Source organism: Bufo gargarizans, chromosome 1 (genome assembly GCF_014858855.1).
Source record: "Bufo gargarizans isolate SCDJY-AF-19 chromosome 1, ASM1485885v1, whole genome shotgun sequence".
NCBI lineage: Eukaryota > Metazoa > Chordata > Amphibia > Anura > Bufonidae > Bufo > Bufo gargarizans.
Genome location: NC_058080.1, coordinates 101,095,771 through 101,109,131, shown reverse-complemented (window position 1 = coordinate 101,109,131; position 13,361 = coordinate 101,095,771).

Sequence of the window (13,361 nt, the reverse complement as noted above, 5' to 3'; positions counted from 1 at the left end):
CACAAATTTCGGGTCTATGAGGGAAAAGATCAGACCCTGGAGCCGGTCGGTTGCCCTGACTACCTGGGGAGCAGTGGGAAGACAGTTTGGGACTTGGTGTCACCCTTATTCGGCAAGGGGTACCATCTTTATGTGGACAATTTCTACACAAGTGTGGCCCTCTTTAGGCATTTGTTTCTAGAACGGATTGGCGCCTGTGGTACCGCGCGAACTAGTCGCGCGGGCTTCCCCCAACGGCTCGTTAGCACCCGTCTTGCAAGGGGGCAGAGGGCCGCACTGTGTAACGAAGAACTGCTCGCGGTGAAATGGAGAGACAAGCGTGACGTTTACATGCTCTCCTCCATTCACGCAGACACGACAATACAAATTGAGCGAGCAACCCGTGTCATTGAAAAGCCCCTCTCAGTCCACGACTATAACCTCCACATGGGAGGGGTCGACTTCAATGACCAGATGTTGGCTCCGTATTTAGTTTCCCGACGCACCAGACGCTGGTATAAGAAGGTGTCTGTATATTTAATTCAATTGGCTCTGTACAATAGTTTTGTTCTCTACAGTAAGGCTGGGAGAACTGGATCCTTCCTCAAATTTCAGGAAGAGATCATCGCGAACCTCCTGTATCCAGGAGGTTCCGTGGCCCCATCCACCAGTGTAGTTAGCCGTCTACACGAGCGACACTTCCCCAGTGTCGTTGCTGGTACCTCAAACCGACCGCCACCCCGAAAAAAATGTCGTGTCTGTAGCAGGAGTGGAATAAGGCGTGACACCCGCTATTTCTGTCCTGACTGTCCCGACCACCCTGCCCTATGCTTAGGGGAGTGTTTCCGAAAGTACCACACACAGGTACACCTAGCATAGGGATCATCTCACCAGGATAGGCACACAGGGCTATTAGGGCCCATTCACTCACAGCTGCTGCAAACATCTCCTTTCACATGGGACAAAGTGCATAACGCACTTCGCCACATCTTTGGGCGATTTGCGCTTTGCACATTGACCCATGGGGAAGGAGAGGTTTGTTCTATAAAGGTAAAAAAAAAAAAAAACACAGGTAAGCAAACAGGTTAATGTTTAGTTCCAAAAGTTAAAGTTACATGTTCTGTTCCAAAGTTAATAAAATTATTGCGTTGTGGCCTGGTTTTTTCTTTTTTTACCTTCCAGGTGGACCAACCGATCTACTAGCTGCAGCACCGATGTGCATTCTGACAGAAGCATTGCGCTGCTGTCAGATTACACGCAAGTCTGTGTATGCGGCGCTGCAAGACGGGATTTTCTCCTCTGCAGTGACAGATACGTTTGCCGAGGCATACGAGCTGAGGAGGAGGCGGCGTTCCTATGCTTTGGCAAGCACTTTGTGTATTTGTGTATATATATATATATATATATATATATATATATATATATATATATATATAAAAAAAAAATCCCGGCAATGATACATACGAGCATACGAGCTAAGTGGGTATGGATGTTGGGCGGAGCTCCTATGTCCTGGCAGACGCCTTTCCCCTCCATTTTTTTTTTTTGGCAGAGATTTTTTCATCCACATTGATCGATGCGAATGAAGAAATCTGTGCCGTTCATTTTTTTCTTTCAGCCCAGAGGCTGAACGGAAAAAAAAACCTCATTACCTGTATGCTCAATATAAGGAGGATAGCAGAAACTCCTAATGCTGGCCATACATGTAATGATTGCGGAGACCCTCAAATGCCAGGGCAGTACAAACACCCCACAACTGACCCCATTTTGGAAAGAAGACACCCCAAGGTATTTGCTGAGGGGCATATTGAGTCCATGAAAGATTGAAATTTTTGTCCTAAGTTAGCGGAAAGTGAGACTTTGTGAGAAAAAACAAAAAAAATAAAAAAATCAATTTCCGCTAACTTATGCGAAAAAAAAAAAAAATTCTATGAACTTGCCAGGCCCCTCATTGGATACCTTGGGGTGTCTTCTTTCCAAAGTGGGGTCACATGTGGGGTATTTATACTGCCCTGGCTTTTTAGGGGCCCTAAAGCGTGAGAAGAAGTCTGGGATCCAAATGTCTAAAAATGCCCTCCTAAAAGGAATTTGGGCACCTTTGCGCATCTAGGCTGCAAAAAAGTGTGACACATCTGGTATCGCCGTACTCAGAAGAAGTTGGGGAATGTGTTTTGGGGTGTCATTTTACATATACCCATGCTGGGTGAGATAAATATCTTGGTCAAATGCCAACTTTGTATAAAAAAAAATGGGAAAAGTTGTCTTTTGCCAACATATTTCTCTCACCCAGCATGGGTATATGTAAAATGGCACCCCAAAACACATTCCCCAACTTCTCCTGAGTACGGCGATACCACATGTGTGACACTTTTTTGATGCCAAGGTGGGCAAAGGGGCACATATTCCAAAGTGCACCTTTCGGATTTTGCAGGCCATTTTTTACACATTTTGATTGCAAAGTACTTCTCACACATATGGGCCCCTAAATTGCCAGGGCAGTATAACTACCCCACAAGTGACCCCATTTTGGAAAGAAGACACCCCAAGGTATTCTGTGAGGGGCATGGTGAGTTCCTAGAATTTTTTATTTTTTGTCGCAAGTTAGTGGAATATGAGACTTTGTAAGAAAAAAAAAAATAATCATCATTTTCCGCTAACTTGTGACAAAAAAAAAAAAAAAAAAAAATTCTAGGAACTCGCAGTGCCCCTCACGGAATACCTTGGGATGTCTTCTTTCCAAAATGGGGTCACTTGTGGCGTAGTTATACTGCCCTGGCAATTTAGGGGCCCATATGTGTGAGAAGTACTTTGCAATCAAAATCTGTAAAAAATGACCGGTGAAATCCGAAAGGTGCACTTTGGAATATGCGCCCCTTTGCCCACCTTGGCATCAAAAAAGTGTCACACGTGGTATCGCCGTACTCAGGAGAAGTTGGGGAATGTGTTTTGGGGTGTCATTTTACATATACCCATGCTGGGTGAGAAAAATATCTTGGTCAAATGCCAACTTTGTATAAAAAAATGGGAAAAGTTGTCTTTTGCCAAGATATTTCTCTCACCCAGCATGGGTATATGTAAAATGACACCCCAAAACACATTCCCCAACTTCTCCTGAGTACGGCGATACCACATGTGTGACACTTTTTTGCTGCCAAGTTGGGCAAAGGGGCACATATTCCAAAGAGCACCTTTTGGATTTCACCGGTCATTTCTTACACATTTTGATTGCAAAGTTCTTCTCACACATTTGGGCCCCTAAATTGCCAGGGCAGTATAACTACCCCACAAGTGACCCCATTTTGGAAAGAAGACACCCCAAGGTATTCTGTGAGGGGCATGGCGAGTTCCTAGAATTTTTTATTTTTTGTCGCAAGTTAGTGCAATATGAGACTTTGTAAGAAAAAAAAAAAAAAAAAAAATCATCATCATTTTCCGCTAACTTGTGACAAAAAATAAAAAGTTCTATGAACTCACTATGCCCATCAGCGAATACCTTAGGGTGTCTACTTTCCGAAATGGGGTCATTTGTGGGGTAGTTATACTGTTTGGGCATTGTAGAACCTCAGGAAACATGACAGGTGCTCAGAAAATCAGAGCCGTTTCAAAAAGCGGAAATTCACATTTTTGTACCATAGTTTGTAAATGCTATAACTTTTACCCAAACCATTTTTTTTTTGCCCAAACATTTTTTTTTTATCAAAGACATGTAGAACTATAAATTTAGCGAAAAATTTATATATGGATGTCGTTTTTTTTGCAAAATTTCACAGCTGAAAGTGAAAAATGTCATTTTTTTGCAAAACAATCGTTGCATTTTGATTAATAACAAAAAAAGTAAAAATGTCAGCAGCAATAAAATACCACCAAATGAAAGCTCTATTAGTGACAAGAAAAGGAGGTAAAATTCATTTGGGTGGTAAGTTGCATGACCGAGCGATAAACGGTGAAAGGAGTGTAGTGCCGAAGTGTAAAAAGTGGCCTGGTCATGAAGGGGGTTTCACCTAGCGGGGCTGAAGTGGTTAAGGTTCTTTTGAAGGAAGCGCCATTTCCAAACTTACTGTAAACTTAATGAGTCACCCAAAATTTTACCTGTCAGTTAAAGCCAGATATTAACACTACTTTTTTTTTTTTACTAATCTCTTTATTTTCTGATTACAGAACATGATTATGGGGCTGCGTCTTGCCTCAGCTGTTCTTCCATGGAGTTGTGCAGGCAGTATATATTGATCACCTATCCTCAGGATAGGTCATCATTATCTTATCTGCAGGGGTCTGTCACCGCCGCTGATCAGCTGTGAGACGAGGAGGCGGAGCTCTACGCAAGTGCAGCTTCCTCTTCATTACACTGTCCGTCATCTCGGAAGTGCAGGGTAATTAAATGTTCTCGCTCTATTCACTCGAAGGGACTGAGTACTTGTAATTACACTATGCCTCTGCAGTGTTAGGCCTCTTTCACACGACCATATGGCATTTGCGGTCAGTTTTTCACTGATCCGTTGTTCCGTTTTTTTGTTTCCGTTGTGTTTCCGTTCCATTTTTCCGTATGGCATATACAGTAATTACATAGAAAAAAATTGGGCCGGGCATTACATTTTCAAGAGATGATTCTGCAAAAACGGAACGGATACGGAAGACATACGGATGCATCTCCGTATGTGTTCCGTTTTTTTTGCGGACCCATTGACTTGAATAGAGCCACGGAACGGGATTTGCAGGCAATAATAGGACATGTTCTATCTTTTAATGGTACGTAAAAACGGAAACTGAACGCATACGGAGTACATTAAGTTTTTTTGGGCGGAACCATTGAAATTAATAGTTTCGTATACGGACCGTATATGGAATGCAAAAAAAGGCCCGTAAACGGAAAAATAAAACGGTTGTGTGAACGAGCCCTTAGGAAGAGGAAGCAACGCTCGCATGTCGCGCCTCCTCCTCTTCAAACAGCTGACCAGCGGGGGTGCTGGGTGTCAGACTCCTCCAGATCAGATGGGTCATCACTACATACTGCCTACACCACCCTTTAACAGCATTTAGAAAATTGCTTTACGGCAGCCCCATGGGTCATAGACACAATGGTCTGAAGGGATCTCACCGACTTCTATGGGAGAGTATTCTAGGCATGCTCTGTGACCTGTGCAGAGGTCATTGTACAAGGAAAGATTAGATAAGATTTGACAATCAACTATTATAAATGGTGGATCTTGTCTCTAACATTTTTTGCGGATCCGTCATGGATCTGCAAATACACTTCCGTTACAATAATGGGGGACGGATATGTTTTCTATTGTGCCAGATTGTGTCAGAGAAAACGGATCCGTCCCCATTGACTTACATTGTGTGCCAGGACGGATCCGTTTGCCTTTGCATCGTCAGGCGGACACCAAAACGCTCCAAAGCGGCATGGAGACTGAACTGATGCATTCTGAGCAGATCCTTTTCCATTCAGAATGCATTAGGGCAAATTTGATCCGTTTTGGACCGCTTGTGGGAGCCCTGAACAGATCTCACAAACTGAAACCAAAATGTTTTTTGTTTAAATGTAGATATTGACATGGAAAAATTAAAATAACATCAAATATTCTTCAAAAATATGTCACACATAAAAACGTGATCTAACCAGCAGCCGTACGAATGCTGGTTTGCGATAAATCTGCCAGTGTAAGGCTACATGCACACTATCAGGATTGCGTGCCGAAAATCCGCACTGTAGGTCATGTATATTGTATTCTATGAGAATTTGAAATTCTTATGCACAGGATGCAGATTTTTTCCGCATGGATTTTAGGCTAGGTCTACACGGCGACATTTTTTATAATGGTAGTCTATGGTGTTGCACTGCAACATGCGACATGCTGCAACTGCAACGAGTCAGTCGCAGAAAAATCTATCTTGAATAGATTTTTTGTGACTGTCACGTCGCAGTATGTCACATGTTGCAGTGCGACACCATAGACTACCATTCTAAAAATTGTTGTGCGACATTGGTGCAACAAAATGTTGCGCAACAAATGACGCCGTGTAGACCTAGCCTAAAAATCTGCAGTATGTCAATTTATTATATTTTTCCTGAACGGATTTTCTCCATTCACTTCAATGGGGAGAGTAAAATCTGCACCAATTGATGCGGATTGACCACACGGATTTCCCTGCGAACACCTGCGGATTTCATTGCAGACTGTCTGCATATAAATCCTGAACGTGAATGAGATGCAGAAACCGAAATCCTTGTTTGCCGGCAGCAGATCACGTTGTCTAAACAGCCTCTGCTGCTGCCAATGATTCTGTATGGGTTATAGAGCAGGAGGAGCTGAGCAGATTGATGTATAGTGTTATGGGAAAAGATTCAGTAAAACCTGTAATTTATATCTTTTCATTTTCAGTTTCTGTGAATACCTATCGGTACAGGAGGGAGGTGTTATCAGTGACTGATAGCATTGTGTGTATATTGTGCATACAGAGATAGCGGTCAGTCACCGATACCGCCATCCTGTACCAATAGCTCTTCACAGGACTGTAGATATAAATGTAAAAACTACAAGATTTAGTTTTCCCAGAAACGATATATCAATCTGCTCAGCTCCTCCTGCTCTATAAACACGATGCCTGCATTGTTTGGCGACAGGCCCTCTGTAAGTGGCTGACTGGCAGTGTAAGTGCATTGCATAGACATGGATGAGAAGACCGAGATGGCTGGATGCAGTGCTGCTGGTGTAGCCCATGGGAATATCCACAAAGGTGATACAAATACAAACATTACAGTCTTATTGAATGGGTACAATGTGTTTCAACCTCAGCATAGGGTGTTTATCAGGTAAATCTAATGTTAGACAAACATCCCTACTGACATAGTATTTACCTGGGGGGCTAACGATTTTGCTGATGCAAATTAAAACGTAGGATAACTTACAAGGAATATAGCTAATAGGTTACCAGTACAGTATGTAAAGTATCTGCATCTATTCAATGAAACAGGAACGCTGTGCGCTGCTGGTCTGCTTGTCCTGCCGCTGCTCGTTTACAAACTGCTGAGGACAGTGATTGGCTGCAGCGGTCACATGACGTACAAGCAGCAGCAGGAGAAGCAGACCAGTGCTGGAGAAAACAACTTGTATAATAGTTTATTTTATTTATTTTAGGCTATTGTGGCATTTATAAAGGGTTTTTACATTACACCCCGTGACAGCACCTTTGAGAGATCCTCCCCCATCCGGACAGGAAACAGGAACTTCCCAGATCATTGAAAGGATTCTCCTCTCTCCGTTCCTCAGTTTTCTTCCTGTTTCCTGTCTATAGGACAGGGGAATGGATCTTTCCTGGATCAGTTAGGAGGCTGCAGGGTCTCTGGGTCGTCTTCACACCAGATGGAGATTACCAGACCGCGCAAGTCTCCACTAGAAGCCGCAGTCCAAGTCCGGTCCGTTTTCCTTTTGGCCATGTGGGAGGACACAGGGGGAATCCTGGTGGCTGCCTCATACCCCTTCATGTCTGCGGCTGGGCAGTGTTGCGGTGGGTGAGGAAGATCTCTCCTCTCCCTGTATATCGGCTGGGCATGCACGGCAGGCTCTGTTAATAACTTCGGCTCATCAGAGCCAATACATTCTAATACTGTACGGAGCTCCTGCTCTGTACAGTATTAGAACGAAGTGTTGTGCGAATCGACTTCGGATGTTTCATCCGAAGTCGATTCGCTCATCCCTAATCAGGATGTGTCTGCTTGGCAAGACGTTTCTCGGGTTGATGCTTCTGTAGCAAAAGTATCAAAAAACCATCCCTCCCGTTTGAAGATCTAGGTTCCCTGAAAGACCCTATGGATAAAAGAGCTAACACTTATCTTAGAAGAACTGGGACGCGTCTACACCTGTGTGAAGTTGGCACCCCATGTTCTTAAATTTCAAAAATAAATACACCATTCGTTTGTGCTGCGTTTGTGCCGCAAAAATGAACGTTTGTGCCGGTTCGGTTCCTGAGATATTGCGCGTTAGATTTTTATGAAGCCCCGCCCATTTTCCACCCCATGTTCTTAAATTTCTAAAAAAAATACACCATTCGTTTGTGCTGCGTTTGTGCTGGTTTGTGCTGCAAAAATGAACGTTTGCGCCGCTTTGGTTTCCGAGATATTGCGCGCTTGATTTTCTGAAACCCCGCCCATTTTCCACCCCATGTTCTTAAATTTCAAAAAGAAATACACCATTCGTTTGTGCTGCGTTTGTGCTGGTTTGTGCCGCAAAAATGAATGTTTGCGCCGCTTTGGTTTCCGAGATATTGCGCACTTGATTTGCTGAAACCCCGCCCACTTTCCACCCCATGTTTTTAAATTTCAAAAAGAAATACACCATTCGTTTGTGCTGCGTTTGTGCTGCAAAAATGAACGTTTGCGCCGCTTTGGTTTCCGAGATATTGCGCGCTTGATTTGCTGAATCCCCGCCCACTTTCCACCCCATGTTTTAAAATTTCAAAAAGAAATACACCATTCGTTTGTGCTGCGTTTGTGCTGGTTTGTGCCGCAAAAATTAACGTTTGCGCCGTATTGGTTTCCGAGATATTGCGCTCGATTTGCTGAAACCCCGCCCACTTTCCACCCCATGTTCTTAAATTTCAAAAAGAAATACACCATTCGTTTGTGCTGCGTTTGTGCTGGTTTTTGCCGCAGAAATGAACGTTTGCGCCGCTTTGGTTTCCGAGATATTGTGCGCTTGATTTGCTGAAACCCCGCCCATTTTCCACCCCATGTTTTTAAATTTCAAAAATAAATACACCGTTCGTTTGTGCTGGTTTGTGCTGCAAAAATGAACGTTTGCGCCGCTTTGGTTTCCGAGATATTGCGCGCTTGATTTTCTGAAACCCCGCCCATTTTCCACCCCATGGTCTTAAATTTCTAAAATAAATACACCATTCGTTTGTGCTGCAAAAATGAACGTTTGCGCCGCTTTGGTTTCCGAGATATTGCGCACTTGATTTGCTGAAACCCCGCCCACTTTCCACCCCATGTTTTTAAATTTCAAAAAGAAATACACCATTCGTTTTGTGCTGCGTTTGTGCTGGTTTTTGCCGCATTAATGAACGTTTGCGCCGCTTTGGTTTCCGAGATTATGCGCTTGATTTGCTGAAACCCCGCCCACTTTCCACCCCATGTTCCTAAATTTCTAAAATAAATACACCATTCGTTTGTGCTGCAAAAATGAACGTTTGCGCCGCTTTGGTTTCCGAGATATTGCGTGCTTGATTTGATGAAACCCCTCCCACTTTCCACCCCATGTTTTTAACCCTGACTCTAGACCCCCCAGGTGTGCTGCAGCTTAACCCCCCCCCCCCCACAACTTTTTTTGGGGCACAAGCATATTATATATATTTTTTCTGCGTACGCTGACTGTGGCCGGGACTCTTAGCGTCCGGCCACTGTTAGCGCATCGCACACCCCACCGCTGATCAACTTCGGACGGTTGATCAGCGAGTTTGAATTTTAAAAAAAATCAAATTTTTGGGCCTTTTTTTTATTTTTTTGTCTGTTAGGTTTAGGGTAAGTTCCCGAACACCCGTCCCCCACACACACGCACACCAAATAAAGTTTATCACACACACACACTCCCCTATGGCCCGTCGGATGTTCTAGGCGGCATATGCCCAGCTTGCCTCCTAGTCCAAGAGCCCCAGTGAGGACGAGGATGACCCCACTTTCCTTTTGTCATCCGCGTCCTCCTCATCATCTAGCGATGATGATGAGACCCCAAGCCGGCGGAGACACCACCAGGTGGAGCAAGGAGACCGCCATGCTAGGGACCCTGTGGCCCACACTAGTACGAGAAGCTCTGGGGCTCGTACTAGTTTTCCGGCCCACCAGTTAAGTCCACCGGAGCCCCCTACCGGTGAACTTGTCTGGTATACCCCACAGCGTTTTGAGCCCGTGATTCCTGATTTTGTAGGCCAACCAGGAATCCAGATTTCCACAGTGGGCTTCACTGAATGCGACTACTTTAGTCTTTTTTTCAGTGACCCCTTTGTGAATCTGATGTTGGAGCAGACGAACCTGTACGCCCCACAGTTCATTGCTCAACATCCGGGCTCCTTTTTGGCTAGGCCCGGTGGCTGGACTCCGGTCTGTGCAGCCAAGATGAGGACGTTTTGGGGCCTCGTGCTGCATATGGGCCTAGTCAAGAAACCTAGTGTCAGGCACTACTGGAGTGGGGATGTCCTCTACCAGACCCCACTGTACAATTATGCAGATAATGCAGCATGTCCCCCCCCAAGGTGATCCTGCTTATGACCGCCTGTACAAAATCAGGCCGGTCATCGATCACTTTGGGGCCAAATTTGTGCAGGTCTATGTACCTGGAAGGGAAGTCGCGGTTGATGAGTCTCTCATTGCTTTCAAGGGGAGACTCATTATCCGCCAGTATGTTCCCTCTAAGCGGGGGAGGTATGGCGTGAAGCTGTACAAACTTTGTGAGAGTACCTCAGGGTGCACTTACAAGTTTAGTGTGTACGAGGGGCGAGATTCCCGTATTCAACCCCCAGAATGTTCTCCCACTCTGGGTGTTAGTGGGAAACTTGTGTGGGACCTTATGCACCCACTGCTAGATAAGGGTTACCACCTTTGCGTGGATAACTTTTATACTAGTATCCCCATAGTTTTATATCCGATTGTCAGTGGCTAAAATGGGGAAGGGGAACATAAATTTAGTACTCAATGGAAGTGTGGTACTCCCTGAAGCAACCAATAGTGCAGAGGCCCGGATGATCGGGGCACGTGTCACACTGAGTAGTGGTGTCCTTCCGTATCCCCCTCTTGTGACACACTCTGCACCTTTTTTGGGTCCGCCCTTCTTTCCAGTATGGGAGACCACACCTGGAAAGTGTTGGCCAGGGACAATCCGGGCGCCTCCAGTTCCCGAGGTACTCTGGCCTGCTCTTTCCTGGTCAGAAAAGATCAGGGCCTTGAGGACTGCCTCATAGAACTGGAGGAATGTCCCTGTGTTGCCAGCGCTCCGCGACAGCACAAAAGAGTTGTACAAGGCAACCTGCACCAAGCAGACCGCAACTTTTTTATACCATGCCTGGGTTTTGCGCATGGCGTTATATATGGCTCGAGGACTTGATCAGGGAGATCAACTCCTCCCATATACCGATTGTAGTCAACGATACAATCGGGCTTGAGGACCGTTGCCGCGGTACCTCGCACAGGGACAGGGGTGATGCCGTTACCGTGAATTGTGGACAGCATAAGGACATCCCTCTTGTCCTTATATCTGACCAGCAACAGGTTTCCACTGGTAAGTGCACGGGTCGCACCCCTGGGGATAGGTACCTGGAAGGGGTGGGTAGGGAGGCTGCGTTGATTTTTCCGCACGGTCCCACAAGCGAACGTGGATCTGGTGGCGAGAGACTGAAACAAGGGGATACTAGTATAAAAGTTATCCACGCAAAAGTGGTAACCCCTTATCTAGCAGTGGGTGCATAAGGTCCCACACAAGTTTCCCGCTAACACCCAGAGTGGGGGAACATTCTGGGGGTTGAATACGGGAATCTCGCCCCTCGTACACACGAAACTTGTAAGTGCACCCTGAGGTACTCTCACAAAGTTTGTACAGCTTCACGCCATACCTCCCCCGCTTAGAGGGAACATACTGGCGGATAATGAGTCTCCCCTTGAAAGCAATGAGAGACTCATCAACCGCGACTTCCCTTCCAGGTACATAGACCTGCACAAATTTGGCCCCAAAGTGATCGATGACCGGCCTGATTTTGTACAGGCGGTCATAGGCAGGATCACCTTGGGGGGGACATGCTGCATTATCTGCATAATTGTACAGTGGGGTCTGGTAGAGGACGTCCCCACTCCAGTAGTGCCTGACACTAGGTTTCTTGACTAGGCCCATATGCAGCACGAGGCCCCAAAACGTCCTCATCTTGGCTGCACAGACCGGAGTCCAGCCACCGGGCCTAGCCAAAAAGGAGCCCGGATATTGAGCAATGAACTGTGGGGCGTACAGGTTCGTCTGCTCCAACATCAGATTCACAAAGGGGTCACTGAAAAAAAGACTAAAGTAGTCGCATTCAGTGAAGCCCACTGTGGAAATCTGGATTCCTGGTTGGCCTACAAACTCAGGAATCACGGGCTCAAAACGCTCTGGGGTATACCAGACAAGTTCACCGGTAGGGGGCTCCGGTGGACTAACTGGTGGGCCGGAAAACTAGTACGAGCCCCAGAGCTTCTCGTACTAGTGTGGGCCACAGGGTCCCTAGCATGGCGGTCTCCTTGCTCCACCTGGCGGCGTCTCCGCCACCTTGGGGTCTCATCATCATCGCTAGATGATGAGGAGGACGCGGATGACAAAAGGAAAGTGGGGTCATCCTCATCCTCACTGGGGCTCTTGGACTCGGAGGCAAGCTGGGCATATGCCGCCTAGAACATACGGCGGGCCATAGGGGAGTGTGTGTGTGTGATAAACTTTATTTGGTGTGTGTGGGGGGACGGGTGTTCGGGAACTTACCCTAAACCTAACAGACAAAAAAAATAAAAAATTGGATTTTTTTAAAAATTCAAACTCGCTGATCAACCGTCCGAAGTTGATCAGCGGTGGGGTGTGCGATGCGCTAACAGTGGCCGGACGCCAAGAGTCCCGGCCACAGTAAGCGTACGCAGAAAAAAAATATATAATATGCTTGTGCCCCAAAAAAAGTTGTGGGGGGGGGGGGCGGGAGGGGGGCAAGCTGCAGCACACCTGGGGGGTCTAGAGTCAGGGTTAAAAACATGGGGTGGAAAGTGGGAGGGGTTTCATCAAATCAAGCACACAATATCTCGGAAACCAAAGCAGCGCAAACGTTCATTTTTGCAGCACAAACCAGCACAAACGCAGCACAAACGAATAGTGTATTTCTTTTTAAAATTTAAGAACATGGGGTGGAAAGTGGGCGGGGTTTCAGCAAATCGAGCGCAATATCTCAGGAACCGAACCGGCACAAACGTTCATTTTTGCGGCACAAACCAGCACAAACGCAGCACAAACAAATGGTGTATTTCTTTTTGAAATTTAAAAACATGGGGTGGAAAGTGGGCGGGGTTTCAGCAAATCAAGTGCGCAATATCTCGGAAACCAAAGCGGCGCAAACGTTCATTTTTGCGGCACAAACCAGCACAAACGCAGCACAAACGAATGGTGTATTTCTTTTTGAAATTTAAGAACATGGGGTGGAAAATGGGCGGGGTTTCAGAAAATCAAGCGCGCAATATCTCGGAAACCAAAGCGGCGCAAACGTTCATTTTTCCAGCACAAACGCATCACAAACGAATGGTGTATTTTTTTTAGAAATTTAAGAACATGGGGTGGAAAATGGGCGGGGCTTCATAAAAATCTAACGCGCAATATCTCAGGAACCGAACC